Source organism: Xyrauchen texanus, chromosome 28 (genome assembly GCF_025860055.1).
Source record: "Xyrauchen texanus isolate HMW12.3.18 chromosome 28, RBS_HiC_50CHRs, whole genome shotgun sequence".
Taxonomy (NCBI): Eukaryota; Metazoa; Chordata; class Actinopteri; order Cypriniformes; family Catostomidae; genus Xyrauchen; species Xyrauchen texanus.
This window is the reverse complement of record NC_068303.1, coordinates 35,862,514-35,871,751: the sequence shown is the minus strand read 5'-3', so window position 1 is coordinate 35,871,751 and position 9,238 is coordinate 35,862,514. Positions and strand designations below refer to the sequence as shown.

At 44.5% G+C, this 9,238-nt stretch overlaps 1 pseudogene; it reads right to left on the bottom strand.

Annotated features, from left to right (window-relative positions):
* Window positions 1–5,037, bottom strand: LOC127621720 (zona pellucida sperm-binding protein 3-like; annotated as a pseudogene).
* Between the last annotated feature and the right edge of the window lie 4,201 nt (window positions 5,038–9,238).

The following is a 9,238-nucleotide window of genomic DNA, read 5'->3' as shown; positions in this document are numbered from 1 at the left end:
TCAGATGTCCATCTGTAGAAAGCAGAGAGAATTTTTATTAAATGGCCCATCACTTTCATTCAGAATGGGCAAGTAATTTGGCTGGACATACCCATTGGCAAAGGAGCAAGCCTTGCGCTCTGGGCTTATGGGGCTGGAAGCCATGACTGCTTTTAGAGCACATGTAATGAAGACCTACACAAAAAAGGATGTAATCAGACAAAGGGGAAGGAAACATGATCAATGAAACAAATGTTCACCTACAAACTTTAAGGCTGATTACATACAGAGCCATTATTGGATTGCTGGAATCTGAAAGCCTCCAGAAGGAACTGCAGCTTTTCACCCTGAACCCGGTGAATGAAACTGGAAGGAGAGCCTGTAAGCTTTGCGTCAACCAGGCACCTGAAGTAAAGGAACTCAAAGTTAGGCCAAGTCAGAACACGGGTGGATGGCAGGAGTTCATACTAACCCATGGTTCTCAAAGGAATATCTTGGGAATGGAGTTTACGTCAGGGACCGTAGTAGCCACACAGTCATCCACAAAGACACGCAAAGGAACATGGTTGTACTGCTTCACAGAGGCTTCAATGTTAATAAACTGACCCAGGAAATACGGATTGGATGGCCGCTCAAACATCCAGTCACCTGCAATAAAAAGCCACGTTGGTGACCCAATTTCAGGTCCAGATCTAAAGATTCCAAATGCCTTCATTACCAGTCATTAGCTTCAGGGAGAAGACAATCTCCCTGGAGGATCAATCCAAGATGGCGGCGCGGTAGCACGCAGCGGCCACTCCGGATCCACAACGGTGCTATTTTTGTTAAAAAAGCCCGACTTTTGCAACACATGGACATCGGAGCAACCAGTGTTCGTGTCTACCATCGCCAGACACTACTCAAATATAAGAATCATGCAAAAACCAAGCTGCATGATGACCTGCAGGAGGCGCTACGCCGTACTCGGCTTGCTGCGGAGACCAGGCCTCCAGCCCTCGGCGTCGCCTGATGCCGGTGGCCGGGAGAGGACGTCGTAAGCGGTGTGCGAAAGCGGAAGCGCGAAAGAGGGCAGGGGTCCATGCTAGGCTAAAACAAACCCTAGCCGGCCGGCTCTCCCGTCTATCCTGCTCTCAAATGTTTGCTCCTGGACAATAAACTGGACTATATCCGACTCCAGCAGGCTACGCAGCGTGAGTTTAGAGACTGCTGCGTCTTTGTTTTCACGGAGACGTGGCTCAGCGACAGAGTTCGGATGCCGCCATTCAGCTAGACGGGCTCGCCTCGTTTCGTGCCGACAGAAATACAGCTCTCTGCGGTAAGACTCGCGGTGGTGGCTTGTGTGTTTACATCAACACGGAATGGTGCAAGAACTCTATGTTAGTCTCTAGTTACTGTTCATCGCTGTTGGAGCTTGTGACTGTTAGATGCAGACCTTTTTATCTACCACGGAATTCACCACTGTTTGCATAACCGAGTTTACATTCCCCAGCGCTAACGCTAAGGAAGCGCTCTGTGAACTGTATGGGGCTATGAGCTGAACTGCAGAACGCTCACCCCGACGGACTGTTTATTGTCGCGGAGATTTCAACCATGCAAATCTCAAGACAGTGCTCCCTAAATTCCATCAGTATGTGGACTTTGCAACGAGAGGGGCTAACGCGCTTGATCTTGTTTACACAAACATCCCAGGCGCATACCGGCGGAGGCCCGCCCCACCTCGGCTACTCAGACCACATCTCTGTTATGTTAATTCCAGCATACAGACCGCTCGTCAGACGCACAAAACCGCTTCAGAAGCAGGTGAAAACCTGGCCAGCAGGAGCCATCTCTGCTCTTCAAGACTGTTTTGAGTGTACTGACTGGCACATGTTCAGGGAGGCTGCAACATATGGCGATTCTACCAACTTGGAGGAATACACAGCATCAGTGACCAGCTACATCAGCAAGTGCATTGATGATGTCACTTTCTCCAAGACCATCACCACACGCTCCAACCAGAAGCCGTGGATGACTGCGGAGGTGCGCACGCTGCTGAGGTCCGAGACTCCGCCTTCAGAGCAGGCGATAAGGCAGCCCTAAGAACAGCTAGGGCCAAACTGTCACGGGCAATCAGAGAGGCAAAGCGCACACGCCCAGAGAATCCACAGTCACTTCCAGGACAGCGGTGACACGCGGCGCATGTGGCAGGGCATCCAGGCCATCACCAACTACAGGGCAACATCAGTTGCCTGTGACAAAGATGCCTCCCTTCCAGATGCGCTGAACGACTTCTACGCTCGGTTTGAAGTGCAGAACGACGTGATGGCGAGGAAGTCCACCCCTCCTCCCAATGACCAGGTGCTCTGTCTTACCACGGCAGATGTGAGGAAAACTCTACGTAGAGTCAACCCACGGAAGGCTGCTGGACCAGACAACATTCCTGGCAGAGTGCTCAGAGGATGTGCAGACCAGCTAGCAGATGTTCTTACCGACATCTTCAACATCTCTCTGAGCAGCGCCGTTGTTCCAACGTGCTTCAAGGCCACCACCATCATCCCCATGCCAAAGAAGTCTTCAGTGTCCTGCCTCAACGACTACCGTCCCGTCGCGACTTACACCCATCATCATGAAGTGCTTCGAGAGGCTCGTCATGAGGCAGATTAAGACCCAGCTGCCCCCTCACTAGATCCACTGCAGTTTGCGTATCGTTCAAACCGTTCAACGGACGATGCCATCACCACAACCCTCCATCTGGCCCTCACCCACCTAGACAATAAGGACTCATACGTTCGAATGCTGTTCATAGATTTCAGCTCAGCATTCAACACAATCATTCCCCAGCACCTGATTGGAAAGCTGAACCTGCTGGGCCTGGACACCTCCCTCTGCAACTGGATCCTGGACTTCCTGACTGGGAGACCTCAGTCAGTCCGGATCGGGAACAGCATCTCCACCACCACCACACTGAGCACTGGGGCCCCCAGGGCTGTGTGCTCAGTCCACTGCTGTTCACTCTGCTGACTCACGACTGTGCAGCAATGCACAGCTCGAATCACATCATCAAGTTCGCCGATGACACGACCGTGGTGGGTCTCATCAGCAAGAACAACGAGTCAGCATACAGAGAGGAGGTGCAGCGGCTGACGAACTGGTGTAGAGCCAACAACCTGTCCCTGAATGTCGACAAAACAAAAGAGATGGTTGTTGACTTTAGGAGAGCACAAGGTGAACACACTCCGCTGAACATTGACGGCTCCTCTGTGGAGATCGTCAAGAGCACCCAATTTCTTGGTGTTCACCTGGCGGAGAACCTCACCTGGTCCCTCAACACCAGCTCTATCACCAAGAAAGCCCAGCAGCGTCTCTACTTTCTTCGAAGGCTGAGGAAAGCACATCTCCCAACCCCCATCCTCACTACATTCTATAGAGGGACTATTGAGAGCATCCTGAGCAGCTGCATCACTGCCTGGTTTGGGACTTGCACCGTTTCGGACCGCAAAGCCCTGCAGAGGATAGTGAGGACAGCTGAGAAGATCATTGGGGTCTCTCTTCCCTCCATCAAAGACATTTACAAAAAACACTGTATCCACAAAGCAACCAGCATTGTGGACGACCCCACACACCCCTCACACAAACTCTTTACCCTCCTCCCGTCTGGCAAGAGGTACCGAAGCATTCGGGCCCTCACGGCCAGACTGTGTAACAGCTTCTTCCCCAAGCCATCAGACTTCTCAATACTCAGAGACTGGTTTGACACACACGTGTCCTGAGTTGCACTTTAATAACTGTCACTTTATAACTGTCTGCTACCTCAATAACTGCTATGTGCATAGAACATTATCTCATAGTATGTTATGTTTACATTTTTAGAAACTGTCATCTTTTTGCACTACTGAGTACTGGTCGGCGCTGCACTGTCTATTGTCCTGTTCATTGTCAGTAATTTGTTGTACTGTCCCGTACTTTTTGCACATGTTTGCACGTGCACTTTATATAGGTAGTTTATATAGGTATTTTATTTCGTTGTGTAGTCTCATGTGGTCCTATGTTGGTCCTTTGTTGTTTTTATGTAGCACCATGGTCCTGGAGGAACGTTGTCTCGGTTTGCTGTGTACTGTACTAACTGTATATGGTTGAAACGACAATAAAAACCACTTGACTTGACAAGACCGTCCTCTGAAACCTTTGTAGCAGCAAAAGGAACCCAGGATGGCATCAAGATATTACTGCTTACATTTTGCAGCCTAAAGAGTAAAAAAAAAAAGCCATGTAATCTGGTTTGAAGCTGCTTCAACACAGAAAACTTGATTTACCTTGAATAATGGCATTCAATTCCAACAGCAGCAGCATCAGCTCTTATGACAGGAGTTCCAACAAAAGGCTCAGGGGTGTAGAGGATGGTAAAGGTATACACAAGCTCACGGTCTGTCATCTTATTGCAATAAAAGTCAAAAAGTGTTACTTGACAGACTGTACCGTAGCTTCACCGCAAATGACTAAACTGGACCTTAAGTAGTCACTTACCATCAGAGAGCTGCCACATGCCTGGAGTTCATTCTCAAAGATAAACACTTGAGCATCTGGATCCTCACCTACAGCACCACAGCCTCCTAAACTGAGGAATGAAGGATTTACCAGCTGGCCAGTCCCAAAGAAATCCTTCTTAACCTCCACATGCACAAAACTCTCCCCACAATGTGCTGCAACACTCTGGGCAGGGGCAGGTATCCGCAGCTCAAATGGTGCATCTGGCTTTTGGGGTTCTTCTGGCATCACAGGATAGTGCCAGCTCAAAGGCACCACTGGGCCTTGCATTAGCTGCTTTGACTGAGTATTCCCAGACTCCTGAAGAACCTTCCTAGGATCCAACCCAGCAGGACTCAATGCAGGTCTTACAGGCCTAAAATTAGCTGATGCTTGTTGATATTGAACAGTTTGCTCGGGGGCTAGAACTGGTGGTAGTTGCTGCTGGAAATTTTGTGGATCCTGGCCTTGTTGAAATCCTGACCACTGCTCCACAGACAAGCCAACTGCAATAAGTAGCAGAAAGCCAATACAACTTAAATCCACCAGCCCCATTGCAATAAAACCCTGAGTTTCTCAGAATACCTGATGTGGCTCTGCTGTGCCTTTTTAAAGGGCAGCAAGTTTAATTGGCTCCACCCACTTTTGACAGGCATAATGATTCAGCAGATTTGTTTAGTTAAAGGGCCAGTAAACCCAAAATGTAAAGGTTTGTCATTAGGCTCGTTTGAGATGCCAGATGCCTCACCTTGAATGTAGATGAAAGTAGGTGGCTGCAGTCAGGGGAACAGTGAAATAAGTGCTGTCAAATTGGACAGTTCTCAAGTTTCATATTGGATCAGCCACTCATGAGATCCAAGGCAGCTTTGTTTCTGATAAAGTGGATGTAATTTAAATTCTGCTGCTCTTGAAAAAGGCCAATGTATGGAGCCAGAAATACGACAAAACACTTTGAATTGTAAATGTGTACATTTAAATTATAGACTTTTGAATTTGAATTATAAGTGTGAGTTTACCAAATTTAATATTACGTTAGATTTAAATTAGAATTTTTTTAAACTCCAATCCTGGACATTTCATAACCAAATTGAAATGTTTTTTTTATGGCACAATTTTATAAATATGTATTTTCAAACAGCAAATATTTGGTTCTGAATTATTACACTGTAAATATTCCGTTTTAAAAAATACAGCTTGAAGTTTTCAAGATGAAGAACAAATTCAGAACTACAAATTCAATATTCTAAAATTCAAACCACAGAAATTCAGATCTACAGAAAGTGGGTCAGAGATCAAGCATCCATGTTCCACAGGGAAGAGTAGAGGGTCTCAGAAAAGTCGAACGGAGCATTTTGGACAGTTACAGGTCGAGGTGCAATAATTCTCTGGCTCTAGCGTGATTCAAAAGGTCGCCATTCTGACCATGAAGTGGTTCTTAAACTTATATGATTTATATTTTTATGGTTAGCACGTTAGCACATTCTCAGCACATGAGACATTTGTCTAAGCGTTCTCTGGTATTTGCATCACATGTTACTCAATAATAAATGTTATTCTGCTTCATTCTGTGATCGGAATCCACATCAGATCCAAGTCGGTTGCTTTGCTAACCTCTCGGGAGCAAATTGTTTTGTCGTATTTCTGGCTCCATACCAATGTAGCCTACCTGTTATTTAATTCCCCCCAAAAGCTGGGTTAAGTCAAGTCATTTTTATTTGTATAGAGCTTTTCACTACACACATTTCAAAGAAGCTTTAGTAGTGTCTTCAAGTCATAGTAGTGTGGTATCATAGAAAACATAATTGTATTTAGCTCATTAAAATAAAAAATAAATGAATGATATTTATATTTAGACCCTGGACCTTGGATTTAGGATGATCCCACCAAACCTCACCGAAATGACCAGCAGGTTGAACTGCGATGCACCTCATCATATAGCTCTGCCTGCATCACCTCTGTCAATTGATGGACTACACTCTTGAAATGTAATACATTGACTATTATTGAATTGCCAACAAAATCTTTCATCGGCAAAATAACAAAGGACAATGGATCTATGTAGTCTTTTGCAGTTAATCCAGGATGGACTTCAAAGACATTATCATTCATTTTAAAGTTCATAAAAAATAACTTTTATTTTTATTTTTAAAACACTGGACATTAATGCTTAATTAAATGACGTAATCGAGTCAGTGTCCCTACCCCCTAAATTACTTATCTATTTGTTCATATCTGAATGTTTTGCAATAAATTTCAAATATATTGTTTATATAATTATAATCAACAACCTAAAATGTATAGTTTTATATATTTACATAGTTTTTTATTCAATGACATCATTTACACCGCTTCATGGGATTGAAGTTCATGCCCTCATGAAAGACTGCAGTACACAGTGTTGTACCGTTGTCTTTTTATCAGATTTTCAAATACTTTTTTGCTTCAAATCACATTTTGGAATGTTGTGATTCACCCAATCCGATCTCATGACAATTCGAACATAATTTATGAGTTGGCTATTTCATATGTTCTTGATGTTGGAATTGCAAATTCCCTGATGTGTAATGCAGAGTAAGCACAAGAACTGCGCACGAGGCGGTAAGAACATACTTATTAATATTATGCCCTTACCCAAACCCCTTATCTAAACGTAACCAATCAGTAGAGTGTGTAAACATGATATTAGATGGACACGATGTCCAGTGATGTCATTGGCTGTAGTAAAAGTAGTAGGAATTACATTCAGTCGCACAATATCATAAAAAAATTTAAATTCATAAAAAAGTTTAAAAGACTGACATGGGGGGGTATTTATATAATGACGCATGAATGTCTGTGAGCAATTGCATGGGAGAAGAGCATAAAATATGTAGAGAGTCTAAGTATATTACAAAAACCTTATTATAGAGAATTTCACCGACATAACCAAAAGAGAAAATGCAGCTCTGCTTGTGGATATCCACTTCAGTTTCTGCTACATGCCTCAAATGAAACTCTTCAAAAGATTTGATGTCACTAAACTGGCAAAAGCGCTTATTCTATCAATGCAAAAACTTGTGTGAACACAACTCGGCATCCAGGCTGACTGATGAAACGTCCTGCCTCATTCACCAAAAAATCAAAATCTATAGAAATCGTGCAGTCGGAAGGGAATGTTAAAAGTGCTGAGGCAGAGCTGAAATGCCAGATGCCATCTGATGGCCTCAGAGAATTGCCCTGATTGAAATACAGATTTTACTATTTTGTCACGGAAGGTGGAGTTTTGGCATATCAGGGCAAGAGAATCATACATTTGTCATGGGACTAGGCAGGAAAACGTATGGCTAGATATATAAAACCGAGAGAGTCTTTTTCTACCATTCCCTCAGTGAAATCTGCTGGTGGTGAAATATTTACCTCAGCAATTGATAGTAATAATGCTTTTAAAGAATTGTTTCTTGATTATCTAAAGTCCCACGTCTTCGTCTACTGATGAGGATATTAGAAACTTTGTGGAACCATTAGAACTTCCTAAACTGACGGCTGAGCAAAAATATTCTCTTGATTCTGAGATAACCTTGGGAGGAGCTTGGCGAGGTAATTAAGGCCTTGCCTACAGACAAGGCTCCGTGGCCAGATGGCTTTGCCGCTGAGTTTTTTAGATCTTATGATTCAGAATTCGCTCCGCTTTTGCTAGAAGTTTATATGGAATCTTTAAAGAATAGAAAGCTTCCGCCAACCATGACGTAAGACCGGATCAGTCTGATTATTAACCAGGACAAAGATCCAAGCGAGTGCAAAAGTTACCATCAAAGTCCCAGATCCAACAAGAATTTAAAATGTTGTCAACATTTTTGGATAACCAATTAACCCTCCTGTTATCCTCAAATTTACTAACATCTTTTATCCTTGGGGTCCTTTTGACCCCAGCAATTTAAACATCCAGAATATGATTTTTACCCATGTGTCAGATGCTTTGTTTCTTTGTTGACTACCTAAATAGCCATTTAAATAAAACATGTATGTATGAGATAGTAAAAAACACAAGTTACGTAGTCACCAAAATGAGGTTGAAAGAATACGAACAGCATAGACAGAATATTAACAGCATATTATTTTTCCTACAGCCCACCAGAAGGTACAGTGCAGCCTTTTGTCTGCACTACTGTGCACATGATGTGCAGAGAGTGTGGGTGTGCTCCTTGCAGACGTATTTCTTGAATTTCACATAAGTGTTGCTGGTTTTGCAATAATTTCTGTTGGGACAGACCTGGCACCTGCCACGTTTCCTTCATGCAGTTTAAACCACTGGGGTGTGTGTCTCCATTTGGATGTCCTTCACAACAGTTGCAGCAGCTGTTGATGCTCTTGGAAGGCACCGTCTTCTCTCGATATGAGGTTTCATCTGCACATAACAAATCCCCTTCTGTCACTCACTTGATGTTGTGTCGATGTAGTGACACTAGGGGTCACTCTTGGGAGCCCGATTCACCTTCAGATCTTTGAGAAAAGGGCAATGAGAAATTGGCTAGTTGAATTTGAGAAGCCCTCCTCCTCAGTCGCCGGACCACCTTAAGCCAGATGCGTGGAGCAAGGTGAGTTCTTTTAGGGTCCCCTCAGCATGGCCGCCTCGGGTCAGAGTTCCGCTGTCCCCCGCTGCGAGGTTGGCCAAAACCATCTGACTCGGTTATGCAATCCATTTCGCCAGGTGTCCACCCTGGTTCGGTGGCATTCTCTTCACGTAAGTGAAGGACGAGAGCGCAGCCGTCCTCCAGGC